The sequence below is a fragment of the Phascolarctos cinereus genome, unplaced genomic scaffold (genome assembly GCF_003287225.1).
Source record: "Phascolarctos cinereus isolate Bilbo 61053 unplaced genomic scaffold, phaCin_HiC Scaffold_726;HRSCAF=1367, whole genome shotgun sequence".
Classification (NCBI taxonomy): domain Eukaryota; kingdom Metazoa; phylum Chordata; class Mammalia; order Diprotodontia; family Phascolarctidae; genus Phascolarctos; species Phascolarctos cinereus.
Window position 1 is genome coordinate 38,990,010 of NW_027556098.1, and position 24,338 is coordinate 39,014,347.

At 38.4% G+C, this 24,338-nt stretch overlaps 1 protein-coding gene across 7 annotated transcripts in view; it reads left to right on the forward strand.

Moving 5' to 3' along the window:
- USP25 (ubiquitin specific peptidase 25) overlaps nucleotides 1-24,338 on the forward strand; it is a 200,870-nt gene that overhangs the window by 10,230 nt on the left and 166,302 nt on the right. The window lies entirely within an intron of this gene.

The following is a 24,338-nucleotide window of genomic DNA, read 5'->3' on the forward strand; positions in this document are numbered from 1 at the left end:
TTAAGTTAATTTATTTTTAGTTTTCAACATTCACTTCCATAAGATTTTGAGTTCCAAATTTTCTCCCCATCTCTCCCCCCCCACCCCAAGATGCATGCAATTGGATATAGGCTCTACGTATACATTCATTTTGAACCTATTTTCACATTAGTCATGTTGTAAAGAAGAATTAGAACCAATAGGAAAAACCATGAGAAAGAAGAAACAAACAAAAAATAAAGTGCTATTTAAAAAGCAACAGTTATTATGATTATTGTCAGAATCTTTATTCCCAGCTTTTCACTTGTGCCTTTAATCCCAACTGTTTATAGAACATTTTTTCCTTGGTCTTTATCACCTCCTTAAATTCACGGTGCCTAAAACTATTTTTCTTTCAAATAAATTAGTTAATCCATAAGCATTACTTTTGTGCGATATATATTTTTTTCAATCAGCAAAAAATTTCCTTCTCTGCTGCCCACTCGCTCTCTCCCCAATGAGAACATAAGAAAAACAAAACCTTTGTAACAACCATATAAACAAAACAAATTTCTGCATTGCCCATGTCAAAAAATGTTTCATTCTGCATCCAGATGCCTTTACCTATCAGGAGATGCACAGCGTGTTTTATTATTAGTATTCTGGAACTGTGATTGGTCATCATGTTGATCAGAGTTTCTAATTCTTTTAAAGTTGTTTGTCTTTATCATAATTCTTATAGAAATTGTTCTTCTGGTTCTATTCTCTTCACTCTGTATTAATTCATATAATTCTCCCCAGATTTCTCTACAATCATCCTCTTCATTTCTTGCAGCGTAACGGTATTCCATCACATTTATATACCATAACTTGTCCAGCCATTCCCCAGCAGATGGGCACCCCGTAAGATTTACATTCTTTGTCATCTTAACAAGAACTGTAAACATTTTTGCATATCCTAAGTTAGAATTTGTTTTTCTTAGGACTAATCCCTCCCTTAATTTGCCTTCCCTCTAGTTCCTCTTTCTCCCCTGTTCCATTTTGCTCATATTTTCCTGTAAAAGGAAGTGTATTTTTGTATTTCCCCCCCCCTCCACTAAAGGATTCTGTGCGTGTCTGCATCTTCCCTCCTTTGACTTGTTCCATAAGGGTGAGAGTGAATGCCAGATGTACCCCCCCCCTTATTTACCCCCAGTATATTTTTCTTCCCCTCTCTATAGTTTGACTTCTTTGGCCTCTTATTCATGTTTACAGTTTTATGTTTCTCAACTCCTATGTTTGTAAAGTTTCTACACAGCTGAGAAAATCAAGTTAATTCCATTTTGTAATTGATTCTATTCTGAACCAACCACCTATATTTTGGTGTAACTTCTTGAGTCACATTTCTGTGTCTCTGAATTAAGTTTGGAAGTCCATAAGTTCCGAAATTCAGTCTTCCTGTAAATCACTGTTCCATCTTCGTGTCAAGGAGACCTATTATCTCTGTACCACTACCTTTTTCTTCCAAGGATACAGGTGGACACAACCAATCAGCTTTCCATAGTGACCAGGAAGAAAATCTTATCCCTTACACCAGTAGAAATCAGATGACTTAATCCCAAGTCCTATTTTTTATCCGCTTTTCCTAAACTATAAGAAGTCTTGTAAATGCTACCTTGGGGTCCTTTGGCTTGCTGAGGAGCTAAATACCCTCCCATCTCTCCCTCCCCGCATCCTTTTTTATAGATTACTGCTAGCCCTACCAATAAATTTAATGTGTTTGGAACTTTGTTACCTTAATTTCAGTCAGCTCTGGTCTTTTCATCAGAAATACTTGGAAGTCTTTTATTTCATTAATGAGCCATTTCTCGCTCTGTAGGATTATACGCAGTTTTGCTGCATAGCTTATTCTTAGCTGTAAGTCTATACTTTGCCTTCTGAAATAGTGTATTCCAGGGTCTCCACTTCTTTAGAGTAGGGGCAGCTAAATTGTGTGTGACAGAAGTTCGTTTTTCTTTCTGGCTTCTTGAAGAATTTTTTCTTTGACCTGAAAGCTTTAGATTTCATATATAATGTTTCGAAGAGTTTTCATTTTGGAGTTTGTTTCAGGCGATGTCCAGTGAATTTTTTTTCTATTTGTACTTTCCCCTGTAGATCAAATAAATAGATCTGGGCAAATTTTTGATTGTTTGCCTTTGTTTTAATGTTTCTTGTTGTCTCATGGATTCTTTGCCTTCTATTTGGTCCATTCTAATTTTTCATATCTTTTGTAACAAGGCTGTTAATTCTCTTTTCAATTTTTTCTTCCATAGCGCTCATTACTTTTCCAATTTTCTTATAGCATTTTTATTTTATTAATAAAAAACATTTATAATTCTTAAAAAAACCAGCACTCTTGTTTTATCCATTCTCAAAATTCTAGTTAAATTTGTGCACCAGCTGTGTTTTTCTTTGAGGCTTTGCTTGTAGAGATTTTTGGAGTCATTCTTTTTTTTTTCTGACTTTGTGTCTAGAGCATCCTTGTCATTATAATAGCTTTTTTCTTTTTTTAAAATCATCTGAGTCTTAGGAATATTACTGTGGAAGCTGTGTGTTGCATTGAGGAGGGGAGCCTGAGGGACGGACAGGGAGACCAATTAGGAGCCACAAATATTGCTAGAATAATTCTGAAATCTGCAGATTTGAAAGCTTAGAATTTTTGAATATTTAGTCTTATGTCTTCCAACTACATAACCATTTGCCAATTTATCTTTTTTAAAACACTCTTGCTCAGAAACCTACTACAGGTTCTTATTTCCTAAAGTATTAATTCTAACCTCAGGCTGACATCTTAGGCCCTCCATACCCTGCTTTTTCTCTGTCCATTCACCTGTTTGATATACGTTTGTTTGGTTTACCATCTAGATCCTGAGGTTTTTAAATGAAGTGACTTTTTCTTAGTTTTCTTTTGTTTCCTAGAATTTACTGTTTCCCCCCACCTCCCACAAAAGGAAACCATTTTATTGACAACAGAGAAAGTCTGGGGCATGTGGATTCTTCTGTATCAGGAAGTCAAGAGTCACTATCCTGGTTGTGATCTTCTTATCCTTTAAAAAAAATTACTCATTTTAATTGCCAAATTCTCTTCCACTCTCTACTCACTCCTCCACCCACTGAGAAAGCAAGACATGGGATATGCTTTCTATATATAAAAATCATGCAAAAAACACTGTGGCATTGGCCATTTTGGCGGGGGTAGGGGAAGGAAGCAATAAAATAAAGGAAAAAATATGGTTTAATCTGCAGTATGAGTCTGTCACTTCTCTCTCTGTAGGTGGATACCTTTTTTCATCATGAGTCCTTTGGAGTTGTGGTAGATCACTGTATTGATCAGTTACCAAGTCTTTCACAGTTGATCCTGTTTACAATGTTCTCCTGATTCTGCTCACTTCACTTTGCATTAGTTCATATACATCTTTGGTCTTTTTGAAACCATTTCTTATAACACAATAGTATTCCATCACATTGATATACCATAAATTGTTGTGGTATTCCCCAATTTGTGGGCATCCCTTCGGTTTACAATTCTTTTCCACTGCAAAAAGAGTTTCTATACATATTTTTGTATGTGGATCTTTTTTTCTTTCTTTCTTTAATCTCCTTGGGGTAAAAACCTTTTAGCTATTAGTGGGTCAGAAGGTATGCACAGTTTTATAGTCCTTTGGGTGTAGTTGCAAATTGTGAATTATTTGACTTATTTTTCTACATCCCCCTCCAGCATTTGTCATTTTCCTTTTCTGTCATCTCAGACGATCTGATGGGTTTGAGATTTCCTCTAATTATTGGGGATTTAGAGCATTATTACATATGATTATTGATAGGAATTTATATCTTCCTCTGAAAACTGCCTCTTCATGTCCTTTGACCATTTATCAGTTTGGTAATGGCTCCTATTTTTATAAATTTGGTCCAGTTCTGTATATAATTGGGAAATGAGACTTTTATCAGAGAAAGTGGCTGTAAAATTTATTTCCCTAGGTTTTCTTTCTTTTTTTTCCTTCTAATTTTGGCTGTGAAACTTTTTAATTTTATGTAATCAACATTATCCATTTAATCTTCTGTGAACCTCTCTATCTCTTATTTGGTCATTAACTCTTTCCCTATCTATAAACTATATGACATGTAATTTTTTCCATGTTCCTCTAATTTGCTTATGATATCACCTTTTATGTTTAAATCATGTACTCAGTTTGAGCTTGTCATGGTACATGGTATGAGATGTTGGTCTATTGCCTGGTTTCTGTCAAACTACTTTCCAGTATTACCAGCAATTTTTGTCAAATAGTGAGTTCTTGCCCCAATAGTTTGGATCTTTTGGTTTATCAAACACTGGACAGCTGGGTGTCACAGTGGATAGAGCTTCCAGCCAGGAATCAGGAAGACTTGAGTTCAAATGTGGCCTCAGACACTTGATAGCTATGTATACCTGGGCAAGTCACTTAACCCTTCTTGGCTCAGTTTCTTCATCTGTAAAGTGATCTGGAGAAGAAAATGGCAAACCACTCCAATATCTTTGCTAAGAAAACTCCAACGGGGTGATGAAGAGTTGGATGTGACTGAAACGACTGAATGTCAAGCTCTTACTATGCATATTTGCTTCTGTATTTTATGTACTTTATCAGTTCTATTGCTCAATCGTTTTATTTCTTACACAATATCAAATTGTTTTGATGATTATTGCTTTGTAATATGGCCTGAGATCTTGTATTATTAGGCCTCATTTGTTCACTTTTTGTTGTTGCTTATTCTCTTGATATTCTTGACCTTTTGATTCTCCAGATGAATTTTATTATTTTTTCTAACTTTATGTAGTAATTCTTTGGTAGGCTGATTGGTATGTAAATAAATTTAGGTAGTGTTGTCATTTTTATCATCTTGGAACAGCCCACCCAGGAGCAATTACTATTTCTCCAGTTATTTAGTTCTGTATTTATTTTGTTTTGTTTGTTTCATTTTAGGCATTTGGGGTTAAGTGACTTGCCCAGGGTCACACAGGTAGTAACTGTCAGGTGTTTGGTCTGAGGCCGCATTTGAACTCAGGTCCTCCTGACTTCAGGGACAGTGCTCTCTATCCACTGCGCCACCTAGCTGCCCCTAGTTCTGTATTTATATGTGAACAGCATTTTGTAATTTTGTTCATATAGTTCCTGTGTGCGTCTTAGAGGTAGACTTCCGAGTATTTTATACTGTCTGCACTATTTCAAATAGAATTTCTGTTTTTTCTTTTCCTGCTGAGTTCTATTTGTAATATATAGGAATGCCGATCATGTAAGGGTTTATTTTGTATTCTGCCACTTTGCTAAAGTTGTTAATTGTTTCAACTAGTTTTTTTAGTTGACTCTAGGGTTCTCTAAGTAAATCATATCATCTTCAAAAATGGATAATTTTGTTTCCTTATTGCCTATGCATATTTCTAAAATTTCTTTTTCTTTTCTAATTGGCATTTCTAGTACAAGATTGAATAATAATGGTTATATTGGTCATCCTTCTTTTACCTAATCTTATTGGAAAGGCTTACATTTTATCTCCATTACAAATAATGCATGCTCTTCGTTTTAGATAGATGCTACTGAGTGGAATTAAGACGACTTACCCAAATAAAAACTTAGAGGTATCTCCAGGTAGAAAACAGAAAGTTTCATTCTAGCAAGTCTCTCCTGAGAATTGGAGGTCTCCTACCCAGGGCAGACTGGTGTAGAGACGGGAAGCACAAACAACAGCAAGCAGTACATATGGTCTTAGACAAACCACTCCAAAAAGCCCCCCTCCCCACCTGTTTGTCTCAATCTCTTTATCCTCATTGGCTGAAGCAAGAGACCTCACAGTCTATATTTAGAACCCAAGAGATACATTTTACTGAAAACTTGCTTGAGAGCTAGAAGATTGCCTTATTTGGTAAAGTTAAGGCACAAAACAAAAGAGGGGGGATTACAAAACAAGGGAGGGGGTGGGCAGCTGGTGCTGCCCCCATTCCCCAATAATGAAAGTGAAACTTAGGCCCAGCTCATGCTGAACCCTTACTATATTTTTGGAGCATAGCTTACATCTCACATGAGAAACTTTCATTTGTCCCACACAGTTCCTCCCTTTCTTATTTCATAGTTGAAAGCTTCTCACACCAAAACTGGTAAGTTTCTTCAGTTTCCCTATTTGCTATTTCATCAAAATCAGGCCCTCCTTCCTCCTGATTGACTGTCATCCACCCTTGATTTCTTTAATATTATTAGTCTAACAGACTCACTGACAGGTTCTTTTGATGTAATCATTCTAGAGAGGGTCTTTTGTACAGTAGTAGTAATTAATTGCACCATGCAAGTGACACACAGTGAGAGTAGTATGACTCCGCTTATTGCTATTAACACAAATCATAATATCTGCTTCCACCAAGATCCCCCAAACCAGGACCCCCAGGGAATATTAAATGGGGAGGACCAGGTCTACACTGGAACATGGGCAGTCTTCCTAATTTCTTTAGTAATATCCCTAATGGTTTGTCCCACATCATCTGTTTTCATGCAGCAGGTGGACAGGTTTAATTTTCCACAGACACCCCCTTCCTCAGCTAAAAGATAGTCCAAGACTAACCTGTGTTGCAGGATAGCTTCTTGGCTTTGGTCCACGAAGGTGGACAGGATGTCAATAGCTTCAGTAGTTTGATTGGTAATGATTTCTACCACTGCTTGGAGTCTAATTATCCTATTAAGCATGTATATCGGGGTTCTATATCCCCAGCTCCCATCTTGTGCCCAGGTAGGAGGTCCATATTCCTTTATAATTCTTTTAGGAGGCCAAGTATCACCCCAGCCATTTGCTTCTCCTGGGCTGGCAGTGGAGGCATCAATGGCCTGCTTTGCTCTCTCTAAATCATCATAAACTGGTATACCCAAATGCTTGCCTTACTGTTCTGAGAGGAAGAAGAACTTTGGTCTAATTAATCCTATATAAATATTCCTGTCCACCCCGCTGGAAGGTGGGTGTATGCGGTTAAGCCACGAACCCAGTAATATTGTCTCAATGCTGGGTTAGAAAAGTTGAAGAAAATCCGAGTGTTATTATTAGGTATAGGGTAATACCGCTGATTTTGGGATCCCAGTGGCCTTCCCCTTACATCTGGCAAGCAGTTCTCATGTCCTGCATAATTGAAAGTAGTGATATTGCCACTGTCAAACATGAGCTCTTCCTTATATTGACATTCCCATAGCTGGGTCTCCTTCTTCCATTCACAATCCTTTATCCAACTGTCACCTGTTTCATTAATTTACTCCAGAACCTATTGAAGTACCCAAAATGAGTACCATTGTCCCATCCCCACAAGTTATAGGAGGCCGAAATGATCCCATCAGTCAGATTTTTTTACTGTACATTCAGATAAAGCCATCAGATCCCAATGACTGCTATCTTCCTTTGAAAGGACCAGAGAGCAGGGATCAGCTGTGAGGGGGACTCTTTGGGTACAGGGGATCCAAGTTCCATTACTGAACTGAACATGTGTCTCATTCCATCTTTTCTTACAGAGAGTGCAATTATAATTGACCTTCACCCTTTTTACCTGGAAGGTCCAGGGACAGCTGCTATGTCCCAGATGTCTTCCCCCTCCTTCTGTCTGTGTCAAGCAATATTTCCCTTTCCTTTTCTCAGTGAGGGGCCAGGAGTGCTCTTCCCATTTTTCCCAGTACCCAGTACCATTCCGAATCTCTGACTGATTGCTCAAGAACCAAGCTGGGAGGAGGGGAACAGGGACCCACGGCCACCTCTCAAATTGTTGTGGCCCCCCGCAGATCCAACAGTTGGTCAGGTTAAAGGTATTGGCAGTAGTCTGAATTAAGTTTTGAAAGCTATTACCTTGAGGGAGCTAAGGGATCGGGACTTGGATAGGAAGGGGGAGCCAAACTTAATAAAAACACAATCAAGGGTAACCCCATGGTGTCACACTCTGATTACACCACTGGAAGGGAGAGGGGAAATATTCTTTGGCAAAAAGCATGGTCCCCAAACAGATAAAAATGCCTAATATAAAAAGGAGCAACAGAATAAAGACTATGATAATCACACCACCCAAGCACTTCCACCCCTTATTGTTCATGAGTCTGATACTTTAGGAGGTCTCCCCCGGAGATGTAGTCTCAGCTCCTCAGGGTGACTGGATTCAACAGTCCACACCAAAGGGGGATCCACTAGTCCTTTCGCCCACATATAATGAGTCCAACCTTTTTCCTTAGTCTGAATAGCCATATCTGAGGTCAGCAAGACTTCAATGGGACCTTCCCAAGTGGGAGTGAGCTTCTCCTCCTTCCCGATTCTGATCAGGACCCAATCTCTGGGCTGGTACCTGTGGACTGTGAATCCCAGTGGTGGGGTTTGAGCAATTAGTCCTTTCATCTTAAGAGTATTTAAATGTTTTGCCAGGGAAGATACATATTTTCTTAAGAATTTATCCCTCTGTTCAAACAGAGGGTCCAAATTCCCTTTCTCTCCCCGAGGGTAAGGGTATCCACACAGAAGTTCATAAAGGGAGAGCCCTATATCCCTGCAGGGTTTGGTTCTGATTCTAGGGGCCAGAGGCAAGCATCTAATCCAGGGTAATTGGATTTCTAAAGCCAATCTAGTAAATTGCTTCTTAATCTCTTGATTTATCCTTTCAACCTTTCCAGATGAGGGAGGATGCCAGGGGGTGTGAAACTCCCAGGTAATAGCCAAGGCTTGGGTTAGAGGTTGCAGAACCTTAGCTGTGAAATGGGTCCCCTGGTCCCAATCAATCTGTTCTACCACTCCATACCTTGGAATTATTTGTTCTAATAAAATTTTTCCAACCACAGGGGAGGTGGCATGGGGCAAAGGAAAACCCATTACGACCAGTAGGTATTTGAGGCATCCTACAGGGAGTAGTTCGGTGAAATCTACCTGGATGCTCTGAAAAGGTCTCAGACCCTACCAGCGTCTGGCACAATGCAGACTTGTTTGTCCTTCAACATACAAGGCACCTGTTTACTAACTGCCGAGCCAGGGTGTAAAGACCAGGAGACACGTATCGAGTCAGGATGGCATCACATAGGTTCTGAATGTCCCAATGACTTCCTTGGTGTAAATGTTGAAGGACCCGCCTCATACCTGCTCTGGTCAGTACCTCTCTTCCATCTGGGAGGAGCGATCGCCCATCTTTTTCCTGTGCCGCCAATGCCAGCACCTTCTGTTTTTTTCTCCTTTTTAAAAATTTTTTTTCTTTTTTCTTTTTTTAAAAATTTTATTAATTTATTTTGATTTATCAATAATCACTTCCATATGCTTTTGAGTTGAAAATTTTTCTCCCTCCTCCTTCCCCCCGCCTTCCCAAGGCGGGGCACAATCTGATATAGGCTTTACATTTACATTCCTATTAAACATATTTTCACATTAGTGAAGTTGTAAGTAAAAATTAAAACCAATAGGAGGAACCATCAGAAAGATGAAACAAAACTCAGCAGAAGGTAAAAATAAGTAATAGCAATTTGACTTCCATAGTTCTTTCTTTGGATGTGGACAGCATTTTCCATCCAGAGGCCTTTGGAGATGTCCCAGATCCTTGCAATGCTGAGAAGGGTTCAGTTTAACAATATTAGTCATTGCATAATGTGGCTGTTATTGTGTACAAAGTCCTCTTGGTTCTGCTCACTTCACTCAGCATCAGACCATACAAGTCTTTCCAGGTTTTTCTGAAGTCATCCTCACAATTTCCAATTCTTTGCCACTACAAAAAAGAGCTGCTATGAATATTTTTGTACATGTGGGTCCTTTTCCCATTTGTTTGATCTCTTTGGGATGTAGCCCTAGAAGCGCTGTTGCTGGATCAAAGGGTATGCACATTTTTGTAGCCCTTTGGGCATAGTTCCAAATTGTTCTCCAAAATGGTTGGATCATTTCAGAACTCCACCAACAATGTATTAGTGTTCCAATTTTCCCACATCTTCTCCAGCATTTATCATTTTCCTGTTTTGTCATGTTGGCCAATCTCATAGGTGTGACGTGGTACCTCAGAATTGTTTTGATTTGCATTTCTCTAATAACGATTAAAAGTATTTTTTCATATGACTATAGATGGCTTTAATTTCTTCATCTGAGAACTGTCAGTTCATACCCTTTGACCATTTATTAATTGGGGAATGATTTGTATTCTTATAAATTTGTCTTAATTCTCTATATATTTTAGAAATGAGGCCTTTATCAGAGAGACTGGTTGTAAAAATTCTTTACCAATTTTCTACCTTCCTTCTAATTGTAGTTACATTGGCTTTGTGCAAAAACTTTTCAATTTAATGTAATCAAAATTATCCATTTTGCTTTTCATAATGTTCTCTATCTCCTGTTTGGTCATGAATTCTGTTCTCCATAGATCTGATAAGTAAACTATTCCTCGTTCTCCCAGTTTACTTATGGTATCAGCCTTTATATCTAAGTCCTGAACCCATTTTGACTTTATTTTGGTATATGGTGTGAGATCTGGGTCTATGCCTAGTTTCTGCCATACTCTTTTCCAGTTTTCACAGCAGTTTTTTTCAAAGAGTGGGTTCTTATCCCAGAAGCTGGGGTCTTTGGCTTTATCAAATAATAGATTACTATAGTCATTGACTACTGTGTCTTGCATATTTAACCTATTCCACTGATCCACCTCCCTATTTCTTAGCCAGTACCAAGCAGTTTTGATGATTGCTGCTTTATAATACAATTTAAGATCTGGAATTGCTAGGCCACCTTCACTTGCATTTCTTCTCATTAGCTCCTGTGATATTCTGGACCTTTTGTTTTTCCAAATGAATCTTGTTATTATTTTTTCTAATTCTATAAAATAATTTTTGGTAGTTTGATTGGTTGGCACTGAATAAGTAAATTAGCTTAGGTAGGATTGTCATTTTTATTATATTAGCTTGGCCTACCCATGAGCAACTGATGTTTTTCCAGTTATTTAGATCTGATTTTATTTGTGTGAAAAGTGTTTTGTAATTGTGTTCATAGAGTTCATGGGTTTGTTTCGGGAGGTAGACTCCTAAGTATTGTATAATGTCTACAGTAAGTTTAAATGGGATTTCTCTTTCTGTCTCTTGCTGTTGGGTTTTGTTGGTAATATATAGAAATGCTGATGATTTATGTGGGTTTATTTTATAGCCTGCAACTTTGCTAAAGTTGTTTATTATTATCTTCTGTTTTTCTTCCTCAGTATAGGAGGGAGAAGGGACACTCAGAGGAAAAGAGGGGATCAGAACTAACATGGGACTAAGCAGCTCAGGTTCTGCCATACCTGCCCTTTTTGCTTCCTCATCTGCAAGGCGATTGCCCCTGGCCTCAAAGGACTGCCCAGATTGTTGACCATCCACATATATTACCGCTATGACCTCTGGCAACATTAGATTCTCTAAGATTTGACTAATTAATGTAGTATGTGCCAATTCTTCCCTTTACTGTTAACCATTCCCCTTTCCTCCCAGATTTTCCCAAAAATACGTACTACTCCCCAGGCATACTTTGAATCAGTGTAAACGTTGCCCTCTTTCCTTTTTAACAGTTTTAATGCCCAATTTAAGGCATATAGTTCACATATTTGGGCAGACCAATTTTTTGGTAAACTTCCCGCCTCAACCAGGGATCCTTGATCCCCATTAATGACAGCATATCCGTTCCTTCTTTTCCCTTCCACCACCCTAGAGGAACCATCAATAAACAAATTGATTCCTCCTGGAATGGGGATTCTTGCAAATCTTCCTGAGTTTGAAGGTCAATAAAGTCAATACAATAATGCTCTAATTCAGATGCATCTCTGCCCCCTGAGGTCGGAAAAGAGGCAGGACTTCAGTTGTTATCTTGTGATAATATTAAATCATCTTTTTCTAGTAATATGGCTGCATATTTGAGAATTCTGGCATCTGTAAGCCATCTCTGTGCCCTTTGATTCAGGGTGGCTCGTACCTGATGAGGAACACTTACTATCAGCTTCCTCCAAAGGTCAGCTTTCTACTCTCTTCCACTAGTATAGCAGTAGCCGCCTGCTTGAATACAGGTGGGCTTGAATCCAGGATTTTTGATAAGAAAGCCACAGTTCTCTTCGTCCCCCCCCCATTTGAGTCAAGACCCCCAGTGCTACCCCTTTGTCCACATTCACAAATAAGTGAAAGGGTTTCTCCGGTGAGGGGAGTGTCAAAACAGGAGGGGAAGTGAGGATCTCCTTTAACTTCTTAAATCCCCCCTCTTCTTCAGGGCTCCATCTAATTTGTTCTGGTTCTTCTTCCAATAAGTATTGGTACAAGGGCTTCGTGAGGGACGCATATGAATAAGTCCAATTTCTACAGTATCCTACTAGTTCCAGGAACTTTCTGAGTTCCCTCTTAGTTTTTGGGAGGGGAGTTTGAAGGATTCCTGCCATCTGCCCTGGGTCCAGCTTCTTCTGCCCTTCACTTATTGAATGTCCCAGATATTTCACCTCTTGTTCCACAAATTGTAATTTACGTTTGGAAATCCTCAAACCTTCTGATACCAAATAGTTTATCAATTTGATCAAAGTCTCACTGGTTTCTATTCTATTTTTACCTGTCACCAGCAAATCATCTACATATTGTAATACCTGTGTCCCAAGGGGAGCTCTAAAACCCTTCCAGGATTCTCTCAAGGACGTGTCCAAACGAATTTGGTGATTCAGTATACCCCTGGGGCAGGACGCATCACCTCTACTGCTACTTCCTCCCAGTCTCAGGATCCTCCCACTCGAAGGCAAAGATATCCCTACTACTAGGGTCTAAGGGACAAGCCCAGAATACATCCTTTAAATCAATTACACTGAACCACCTACTATCTTCATTTATTCTTCCTAAAATCGTGTAGGGGTCAGGGACCACTGAGTGAGATGGTAATACAACCTTGTTAACTTCCCTTAAATCTTGAACTAGTCTATATGTTCCATCCCCTTAGGGGGAAATACAGGGTTCCAGAAGCCCCCCTTCCAGTAGCCCCTGAATCACCAGTCTGAGTTCTCGCCTCCCCTCTAGAAATACAGGATATTGTTATACTGTTACCACTGTAGTGGGTTCCCTCAATTTGATCTTAAGAGGGGCTGTATTAACCCTCCCCTTGTTTGTTGGTCAGGCCCACACATTGGGGTGAATTTGTTGTTTGTTCTTCCTGACTTAAGACCAACACATTCACCTGGACTATCCAAGTTCCCCTAGTTACCGACTGAATAGCTAATTTCGTAACCAAATCCCTTCCCAATAAATTTATTCCCGCCTCTGGGACCAGAAGCAAGTGACTCGAGATGGTCATTCTTTGGTATTTAATCTCCAGAACCTCAGAGAGGGAGACAGCAAAATTTTCACCTTTTACTCTAGAAATAGTGAAGGTTTCTTTTGATAAGTTAGCTCCCCGGGGCAGTTGAGTCACGAATGAGGCACCCCAGTGTCCACTAAAAACACCATCTCTTCCCCTTCTGGTCCCACCCTTAAATTAATCAAGGGATCCCGGTGGGCTGTTTCTATGAACCCCTGACACCCCTAATCCTCTAACTCCATCAGAGAGCAGACTTTTCATTCAGTCCGCTGTTGTGGGCAGGCCCTCATCACGTGTCCCTCCTTCTTACACATCCAGCAAGTAAGGGGGTCTCTCCCTCTCCCTTTCTTCTCCCATTGCCTTTGTGCTCTCCTTCCCTTTCCTCTGCTCTCTTTCTGGTTTTGGGGTTTTTTCCACTGTTCTACTGACTAACATTGTAGACTGTCTGAACCATGAGCTTGGTCTCTCCCCATCCCTCCTCACATAAACCTTAGTACCCTCCTCAAGTATACTTACTGTCCAAGGTTCGATGATTCCACCTATCTATCTTTTGAATTTTTTTTTACTGATATCAGGCCAGGCATTAGTTACAAAATATAAATTCAACATTGCTTCTCTGGAGGGATCATCCATGTCTAAGCCTGAATATTTTCCCGTGCTCGTTTTCAATCTTTCCAAAAATTCTGTTGGTGACTCATCCTTTTTCTGAACTACTTCAGAAGCTTTCTTTATATTTGGGGGTTTTGGGGTAGCATTCTTGATTCTAATAATAATTAATTCCCTCAGATCCTGCAGATGTGTTCTGTGAGCCACATTATTATGATCCCACCTAGGGCAAGGTTTGGATATTTTTGTTCTGCCGGTATCACCCCGACCGCAGGCGAATGCCTCCATTCCCATGCTACCATAGCGGCCCTTCTAATCATCCTTCTCTCCTCCTGAGAGAATAGGATATTCATAATGGACATTAGTTCACTCCAAGTGTACATATTTGGGCCCAGAAACTGATCTAATTGTTCTGAAAGGCCACTTGGGTCTTCCATCAAGATGTTCATTTCTCTGTTAAAGCTCCTGACTTCAGTGGTGCTCAAAGGAGCATTCACAAACCCGAAACCCCCTTGGGCCAGAGGAACTTCCCTTAAAGGGAACAGGCTTAATTGCTTTGGCTCAAGGGGTAGGTTCTCCTGGTCCTTCAGAAGCTGCTTCAACTCCCTTTTTAAGGGCCCTTGGGGATATTCCTGCAAATCGATAAGATCGCCCTTTGGTTCCTCCTCAGGGGGAGCCAGGCTTGGTATAGGATCAGGAGGAGCAGCCCCAGCATCAGCTTCTGGAGGAGGAGTAATATAGGGAGGGAGAAGGGAAAGGAGAGGGTCCCAAGGGTGGGGCCGAATCTCTTACCTCTTTCCCTCCCTGTCCTTCACCAACATCTGCTGCTCCTCAGGCATCCAAAGTGCTGCATAGGCACTCTCCTCGGAATTGAGAGGTTCCTTAGCATTCACATACAAATTTAGCTTTTGGCATATCCAATCTTCAGAGGATCCAAATTTTGGCCACACAGTGTTGCCCCTGATATCCATTGTGCCCCAGATAAAACAACAATGTTTAATCATTTTCTTCCTATCCTATCCTGTTTGCCTTAGTTTCCTCAATGGTGATGATAATAGCATGTTCCCCCAGGGTGGTTTGAATCAAATCAGGTAATATCTGTAAAATGTTTAGTACAGGTTTGGCACATAGTAGAAGCTTAAATCCTCTTCTACATGCCATTTCCTTGTTTTAACTGTCTTTGCATCCATTTATTTTGCTTAGCATGCACAGTAAGTCCAACTTACTTTGGATACATCTTGGATCTTTGTAACTATAGGATTCTTTTCACTTTTATCAATTGGGATCCGTCTTCCATTAGTTGGATTTCCTTGTTACTTAAACATGTAGCATAAATACAGATTTAACCTATCCTTGTTGGCCAAATGTCATCTCCATAGCTTGGCTCCTGTGCCCAATTTCTGGGCTGTAAAGCCAAGGTTCCACTGTTGTTACCATTGTTATTAAAGTTACCCCAGTACTATGATTTTCCGTCCTAGCTTTGTAGTAGCTGGCATAGTTTTGGAGAAGTACCTTCATATCACAGTGAAGTGTTGAACAAAAACTTGAATGAATGGAAGATCATTGTTTCCAGCCAGCTATATACAGTTTATATCTTCTCTGTGAAAATGAGAGGGAAGTGGGATGAGACTGAGAAAGGAAAACAACTTCATTCTCTTCCTTACTCTTTACTACTTTTTTATGTTTGTATGTGTTACATGTGTTTGTAAAAAAATTGAAAAGTCTTTTTGTAAATTAGGAAAAAACACTATTAAAGCTAGTATCAAATGAAAGGCAGTGGAGACAGTGGATGGAGGATTGATGTAGGAATCAAGAAGACCTGTGTTTAAATCTGCCTCTGCTCTCAGTCTTTGTGATCTGCATCCGTGTAAATTCCGCAAGGGCAGTTCCCCACACTAGTGTAATCACAGATTTCAGACTAAACCACCAGATGAATAAACCATCTTATCATGTAGTAGCCTAAAAGGAGAATTCCAGGAACAGATGGATCTTTTCTTTTTAGAAAAGGTATTCTTAATTTTGAAGTAAATGTGATTTCTTTAACATTTAAGAAAATACATTGCATTATGATGTTGTTTTCTCATTTCAACATCTAATGAAAAAAGAAACAAAAAGTCCTTTTATAGTATCTTTAGCACACTGGAAGTGTTTGGCATATTAAAAAAACTTAATCACAGAATATTAGAGTTGGAAGGGATTTCAGAAGTCATAAAGCTCAAATCTGTAACTGAACAGCAATCTCTTCTATGGCATTTGTAACAAGTGGTCATTCATTCAGAGATTCTCAGAGATGGGGAACCCAGTATCTTCTGAATTAGCTCATTTCCACTAATAGTTAGGAAGTCTGCATTTGTCAAGCCTAAAACTGACTTTTTGCAAAAATGAGTAGCCCCACCTCTTCTGGTTTTAACAATGGGATCAAGTAGAACCAGTCTTAATGCTTCTTCTATTTGACACCTCTTTATGTTCTAGAAACATTATCTTTTCTTCTTCATGTTAAAAATCTATAGTTCCTTCATTTGATCTTCAGATATGACATCATGGTCTCCAGTTGCCTTACCATAGTGGCTTTCTTCCTATGGACTCATTTCAGTTTGTCAGTATCCTTTCTAATGTGTGTCAGACTGTATGGAATACTCTTGATGTAGTTTGATCAGAGCCGAGTATAGCAAGACTATCACCTTGTCAGTTCCGGATGCAAAGCTTCTCTTAAAGAAGCTCCAGATTGTATTGCATCTTTTCAGCTGTTATGTGACTGAACTCATATTGAGCTTTCAGTGCACTAAAACTCCCAAATATCTTTCATGGGGCTCTTGTTTAGCTATATCTACACCCATCCTTTATTTGTGGAGTTAGTATCTTTTAAAGCTAGTGTAGAACTTTGTCATTATTAAAATTAATTTTATTTGATTCAACCCATTTTTATACCATTTTTGGATCCTGATTTTATCATCTAATGTGTTAAAATTCTCTGTCCTAGCTTTGAGTCATCTAAAAATTTGATAAACATAATTATCTATGCCTTCAGTAGATTAAAGAAAGCTACCTGGGGCATTTCAAACCCCCTTTCCAAGTTATATTGGTACATTATTGACTACTAACCATTTAGCCCACATGTCTACATCTTGTCTAGAAGGATATCATGGAAGACTATTAGATGCTTTCCTTGAAATTCAGATATACTTTATCTGTGGTATGTTTCTGTTGTATATATTGCCTTTTGTTATTAGAGATTTTGAACTGGATGTTCCACCGGTATCTCAAGCTGAATGTACCCAAAATTGAACTGATTGTCTTTTCCCCAAAAGCTATCTCTCTTCCAGACTTTCCTCTCCCCCTCCTTCCATTTACCCATGTTTACAACCTCAGTAATATCCTTGACTTCTCATTCTCACTCACTTTGCATATCCAGTCAGGTTGGTAAATCTTGTCATATTTTTCTCTGCAATATTCCTTTGGATACCCATACAGCCACTTTCCTAATTCAGGTCTTAATCTCTGATTTTTCTGAACTGTTATAATGGCCCTCCCTTTTAATCTTCCTGTCTTATTTCTCTATACTCCAGTCCATTTTCTACAAAGCTAACAAAGTGACTTTCTTAATGCACAGGTCTGATCATATTTGAGCCTAACCAAGGATCTCCCTAAACAACATACCCTTCAGTGAGTATTGCTAGAAAATCAACTTATTCCTCTCTGATCTTTACAATTCCCCTAATTCACAATAGTAAGTAGTAGAAAGATGGTCCAGATTTGCGTTTCCACACTATGGCTGTGTTCCTGGAATGATGATTGGCTGATGAACTTGTTCACAAACTCCTGCTAATTCTGGTGTTGGCTTGATATGGTGAAAAGAACACTGACTATCTAGAGTTAGAGGATCTGAATTTAAATTCTGCCTCTGACATTTGGTACTTGTATGACCTTGGGCAAATCTTTTAACCTCCCTGGGATTCCTTATTTGTGAAATGAATGGGTTTGCCTATATGACATCTAAGGTCCTAGATCCCTATTCCTCTTTAGTGAAGAGGAAAATACTTCTTTTCAAGGCCTCTTGTTACATTGTAGGATAGCTCTCATTAGGAAGTTTTTCCTTACATTGAGCAGTCGTCTCATCATTTCCTGTCTAGCTGCAAAACTTCATCATGCCCCTCCCTCATTTTCAGTTCCTTTTTGTGTATTGTCTTCCCCATTAGATTGTGGGTTCCTTGAGGGAAGGGACTGTCCTTTGTCTTCTTCATATATCCTCCCGACCCCCATCCCCTAAGCACAGTGCTGGGCACTGACTTATTCCACCTTGCCAAGGAAATCCTGCACAAGTGATCCCATTCCATCCAGTCTGCTCTAGCAATTGGCCTCCTCTGTTATCCCCACTCTCTTACTTTAATTTCTCTTTGACTACCAGCTACTTCCCTACTGCCCATAAACATACCTATGTCTTCCTCATCTTCAAAAAACTCATTTGATCTATCCATTCCTTCAAAGTACCATCTCATATCTTTTCTGCCTTTTTTTTGTAGCTAAACCTCTTGAGAAGACCATCTGCAATAGGTGTCTCTACTTCCTTTCCTCTCACCCTCTTAACTCTCTATAATCTGGGTTTTTTTTATCTCATAATTCAACCAAAACTGCCTTCTCCAAAATTACCAATTATCTTTAAATTGCCCATCCAATGGTCTTTTTCAGTCATCTTCCTTCTTGACTTCTCTGTAGCCTTTCATGTTGTCATTCGCTCATTTTGTGATACTCTTTTCTTTATGGATTCTCTTGGCTCTCCTACCAATCATACAGCTCATTCTCAGTCTCCTATATTGGATCTTAATCCATGTTGGTTATGCTAATTCACCTGGTGGTTATACTATTATACTGTTTCATTTGGTGATCTCATCAGCTCCCATGGATTAAATTATCACCTCTATGATGATGATTCTTAAATCTAACTCTCCTGCCTTAAACTCTTTGGTGACCTCCAGTCTTACATCTCCAACTTCATAGGCATCTTAAACTCAACATGTCTAAAACTGAACTCATCTTTTCCTTTAAAATCTCTCTGTTCCAAATTTCCCTTTTACTTTTGAGGGTACCACCACCCTCCCAGTCCCTCAGACTTGCAATCTAGGTATCATACTTGACTCTTCACTATCTCTCACCTGCCATATCCAGTCTTGCCAAGGACTGTCCATTTCTCCCTTGAAATGTCTCTCAAATAAATACCCTTCTTTCTTCTGATACTGCCACTGCCCCACTACAGATCTGTATCTCTTCAGTCCTGGACTATTACAGTAGCTTGCTGGCCAATCTGCCTGCCACAAATCTCCCCCCACTACAATCCATCCTTTACTCAGCTGCCAAATTGATTTTCCTGAAGTGCAGGTCCATCCATGTCAAGGGCGCCCCGCCCCCCCCAAAGTCCAGTGGTTCTCTGTCACTTCCAAGATCAAATATAAAATTCTCTTTGGCATTCAAAGTCTTTTATAAGCAACTCCCCCCTTCCTCCCCCTCCCCAGTATTCTTCCTTCTAGCCAGCCCTACCCCCACTGGCCTCCTTGCTGTTCTTGAACAGGACACTCTATTTTTAGACTTGGGGCATTCTCACTGACTGGCCCTCTTACATGGAATATTCGCCTTCCTCATCTCTGCCTTCTAGCTTCCCTAGCTTTTTTCAAGTCCCAGCTAAAATCCAGACTTCTACAGGAAGCCCTTCCCACTCCCTCTTAATTCTAGTACTTTCCCTCTGTTGATTATTTCCTGTTTATATTGAATATAGCTTTGTGTGCATAGTTAGCTGCATATTGTTTCAGCTCATTAGATTTTGAGCTTCTCCAGGTTTGGAATTGTCTTATTCCATTCTTTGTATCACCAGGGTTGAAGGGGTGTTGCCTCAGACAAAGTGAGACCTGGGAAAGACCTTAGCTTAAAATGGTTAAAGTCTCACACTGTCTGGCATGTAGTAGGTATTTAATAAATGAATAAATTTATTAAGTATGTAAATGGAATAGTAAGTTGTACATAATAGATTTTCAGTTTCATGTGCAATCATTTTTAAATTATACTATGTTATGGAAATGCTTGTTTTACCACATAATTTTTTTAAAAATTTAAAAATTTTAAAAATAATTATTTATTGACTCATTTTGATGTTCAGTCATCTTTTGGTATTCATTCCTAACATCACGTCAGCTTCGGATAATTTATAAATAATTTAAAAATTACTTATGTTGGCCTTTGGCATGCATATATTTGTACTTATTTGTGGGTGTGGCTGCTGCTCTGAGTAATTATTTACAAGTGATATCTGGTGATTAAAAAGTACCCACCAATTTTCATTATCTCTTTTTTAAATCTTTTCTCAAGTCTAATCCATCTTCTACATATATCTGCCAAAATGATTTTTTTTTTAAAGGGCAAAGCTAACTGTGTTACTTCTATTCAGTAAATTCCAGTGGCTCCCTATTCCTACAAGCACTTAAAGCCCTTCACAACCTGGCCCCTTGTTACCTTTCTGTCTTTACAATCCTTACACTTCACTTTCTTCTGGGTACTGTCCTATCCAGCTGCACTGGGCTGCTTGCTGTTCCTTGCTGGTGACAATCCATTTCCCCACCTTACCTCTGCTTTCTAGTTTTCTTTAAGACTTCACTCAAATCCCACCATTTGCAGCAAACCTTTCTTGGTCTCCCTGCTACTACTGCCTTCCCTCTGACATTATGTTTATTTTATTTTGTGTATGTCTTGCATTTACATAGATACGTGTGTGTGTGTGTGTGTGTGTGTGTGTGTGTTTTCCCCCATTAGAATATAAGCTCCTTTAGGAAAGGGACTAACATTTGCCTTTCTTTGTATCCCTAGCATAGAGGTAGCAGTCAATAAATAAATGCTTGTTGATTGACTTAGCAATTTTTTTTAAAAAAAGGAAACAATATTATTACAAGTGTATTGATTTTTATGTGCTTGTAGACTTAGAGTTGGATGGGATCTTAGAAGACATCCAACTTAACATCTCATCTTAGATTTAGAACACTGAGGTCCAGAGTGGCTAAGTGACTTACTCTGTCAGAAGTAGAGCTGGGATTTGAACCCAGTTTCTTTTACTAAAGAGGCAGCTAGATGACCCAGTGTTTAGAGACTAGGCCTGGAATCAGGAAGACCTGACCTCAGCTCTGGCCTTAGACACATTTACTACCTGTATAACCCTGGGTAAAGCCACTTAGCCTCTGTTTGCCTTAATCTGGAGAAGGAAATGGCAAACCACTCCAGTTATTTTTGCCAAGAAAACCCCATGGACAGTGTGATCCACAAGTGCACAAAGTGTTGGAACATTACTGAACAACAACAACAATCTCTGACTAGAAGTTGTATTCTTTACATTTCACCATACTGCTCTCTAAAACCCAGAGGAAAGGAAAAAAAGAAGTGATTATAAATTCCCCAACCCCCTTTTTACTAAGTTTTTTTTTCTTTCATCCTTTCCTGTAGTGTGATTGAATGACTGGGAGACGCATTTGACTAACAATGAATTTATGAGAGAATGGAATTCTGTCAGTCAAGTCAATAGACATTTTATTTAAAATTACATAAACCTTTTATGGACACAACAATACAGTCTTTAATACGTTTCTTCCTTTTACTTTAAAAAGTGCCTTTACTCAGTCATATTGGGGCTTTATTTATTTGTCTTTTGAGATTTTATTATTTGTCTTTGGAGATTTTGTCTTTGGTGATTACTTTCTTCCATTTAGGAATTTTAAATTTATTAACACTGAAAAAACTTGATAAAAAAATGATTTCTTTACCACTGGAAAAGAAGAGGTGGTAGGTAGCCTGTTCAATGATTTAGTTTTTTAAACAAAGCTTTAGCTATTACTTTTTGAACAAAAATGTATGTTATTCATTCAGATACTCTTTTATTGAAGGTATTTTTGCCCCCACTAATATTTTAAACTTGCAAAACAGTTTTGTGTTTTTCTTTGTATCATTGATGGACAGATATAATGTATACCTGTGATTATTGCAATGTTCAAAATATTTTTTAAAATTTGAGAAGTTAAGCTGTTAAGGGGTAAGGGTAGGCAGGAAAGCAAATGACTGAAATTTCTCATGCTGTGTCAGTGTAGTAGGTGAAGAAGCATGTCATCATACCTTCATTATTATTTTTCACTGTTTGAAGAAAACTGATCTTTTTTTTATTTAGTTATTTGCAAGGAGAACTTGAAAATTTATTATTTTTACATGATGACATGTAATTTATAGTAGTTGGTATGAGAGCCTGAATAAAAGCACATGGTGCAAGTGCTTCTTTTTCAATGTATCTAGAGTACAAATAATCACAAATATTGTTTTCGCCAGATTTTACTTTGTCTGGCTCAATCCTTTTCTTTTCTCTTCTTTTTTCTCCTTCCCTTTCTCTAATATATAAGCAAAGAAATTAATTTATTTGTACCTTAGTTCATTGTTTCAACTCTTAGATAATTCTTGGATTACAGTAATCTCTATATCTTAACATGAATATCATTAAAACTAAAAATTAATTAATGGCCATCATTTCAATACTTGTTTAATTTCAGTGGAACCTTAATAAACAAATGAATTTTTAAAAAAGACATAGCATAAGTGGAAAGAGCTAGTTTTTCTATTATTAAAGATTTTAAATTGAAGCAAATCAGAATCAAGTAATTATATCTTTTTCTTTGACTATTCTGACATGTTCAGGTATATATTAACTTATTTTGATTAATCAACAATCATTTCCATAAGCTTTTGAGTTTTAAATTTTTCTCCTCCTCCTCCTCCACCTCCGTCCCCAAGATGGCGCTCAGTCTGATATAGGCTATACATATACATTCCTATTAAACATATTTTCACATTAGTCACGTTGTAAGGAAGAATTAGAACCAATAGAAGGATCCACAGGAAAGAAGAAACAAAACAAAACAGAAGAAGAAAAAAGCGCAAATAGTATGCCTCGATCTGCATTCAAACTCCATACTTCTTTCTTTGGATGTAGATAGCATTTTCTATCATGAGGCCTTTGGAGATGTCTTAGATCTTTGCATTACTGAGAAGGGCTAAGTCTATCAAAGTTAGGCATCCCACAAAGTGGCTGTTACTGTGCACAACATTCTCCTGTGAAGTTAGGCTCACTTCACTCAGCATTAGTCCGTACAAGTCTTTCCAGGTTTTTCTGAAATCTGTCTGCTCATCATTTCTTATAGCACAATAGTATTCCATTACATTCATATACCACAACTTGTTCAGCCATTCCCCACTTGATGGGCATCCCCTCAATTTCTAATTCTTTGCCACCACAAAAAGGGCTGCTAGAAATATTTTTGTGCCTGTGGGTCCTTTTCTCATTTTTATGATCTCTTTTGGATACAGCCCTAGAAGTGCTATTGCTGGGTCAAAGGATATACGCATTTTTATAGCCCTTTGGGCATAGTTCCAGGATGCTCTCCAAAATGATTGGATCATTTCACAACTCCACTAACTGCATTAATGTTCCAATTTTCCCACATCTTCTCCAGTATTTATCATCTTCCTGTTTTATCATGTTGACCAATCTGATAAGTGTGATGTGGCTCAGAGTTGTTTTGATTTGCATTTCTCTAATCAATAGTGATTTAGAGCAATTTTTGACTATGTGACTATAGATGGCTTTAATTTCTTCTGAGAACTGCCTATTCATATCCTTTGATCATTTATCAGTTGGAGAATGACTTGTATTCTTATAAATTTGACTTAATTCTTTATATATTTTAGAAATAAGGCCCTTATCAGAGACACTGGTTATAAAAACTCTTTCCCAGTTTTTTACTTCTCTCCTAATCTTGATTACATTGGTTTTATTTGTGCAAAAACTTCAATTTAATGTAATAAAACTTAACCATTTTGTACAATGTTCTCTATCTCTTGTTTGGTCATGAATTCTTCTGTTCTCTATAAATCTGACAGGTAAACTATTCCTTGCTCTCCCAGTTTGCTTAGAGTATCAGCCTTTATATCTAAATCATGAACCCAAATTGAGTGTATTTTGGTATATGGTGTGAGATTTTGATCTGTGCCTAGTTTCTGCCATATTCTTTTCCAGTTTTCCCAGAGTTCTTATCCCAGAAGCTGGGGTCTTTGGGTTTATTAAGTGATAGATTACTATAGTCATTGACTACTGTGTCTTGCATACCTAACCTATTCCACTGATCCACCACTTTATTTCTTAGCCAGTGCCAAGTAGTTTTGATGATTGCTGCTTTATAATACAATTTAAGATCTGTAATGGCTGGGCTGTCAGGTATATTTTAATATAAAAATACTTATGCTTTAAGGTTAGGCGATTTTATTAATGCTGAACTCAGCCCTGTCAATTGTTACATCAATTTTATTCTTCACAAAACTAAGCCTCACAAAGGAGTACATATTTCATTAAGTGAAAAGTAATTTATATCCATAAAAGTGTAAGTATTTTTTGGCTTTCCAGT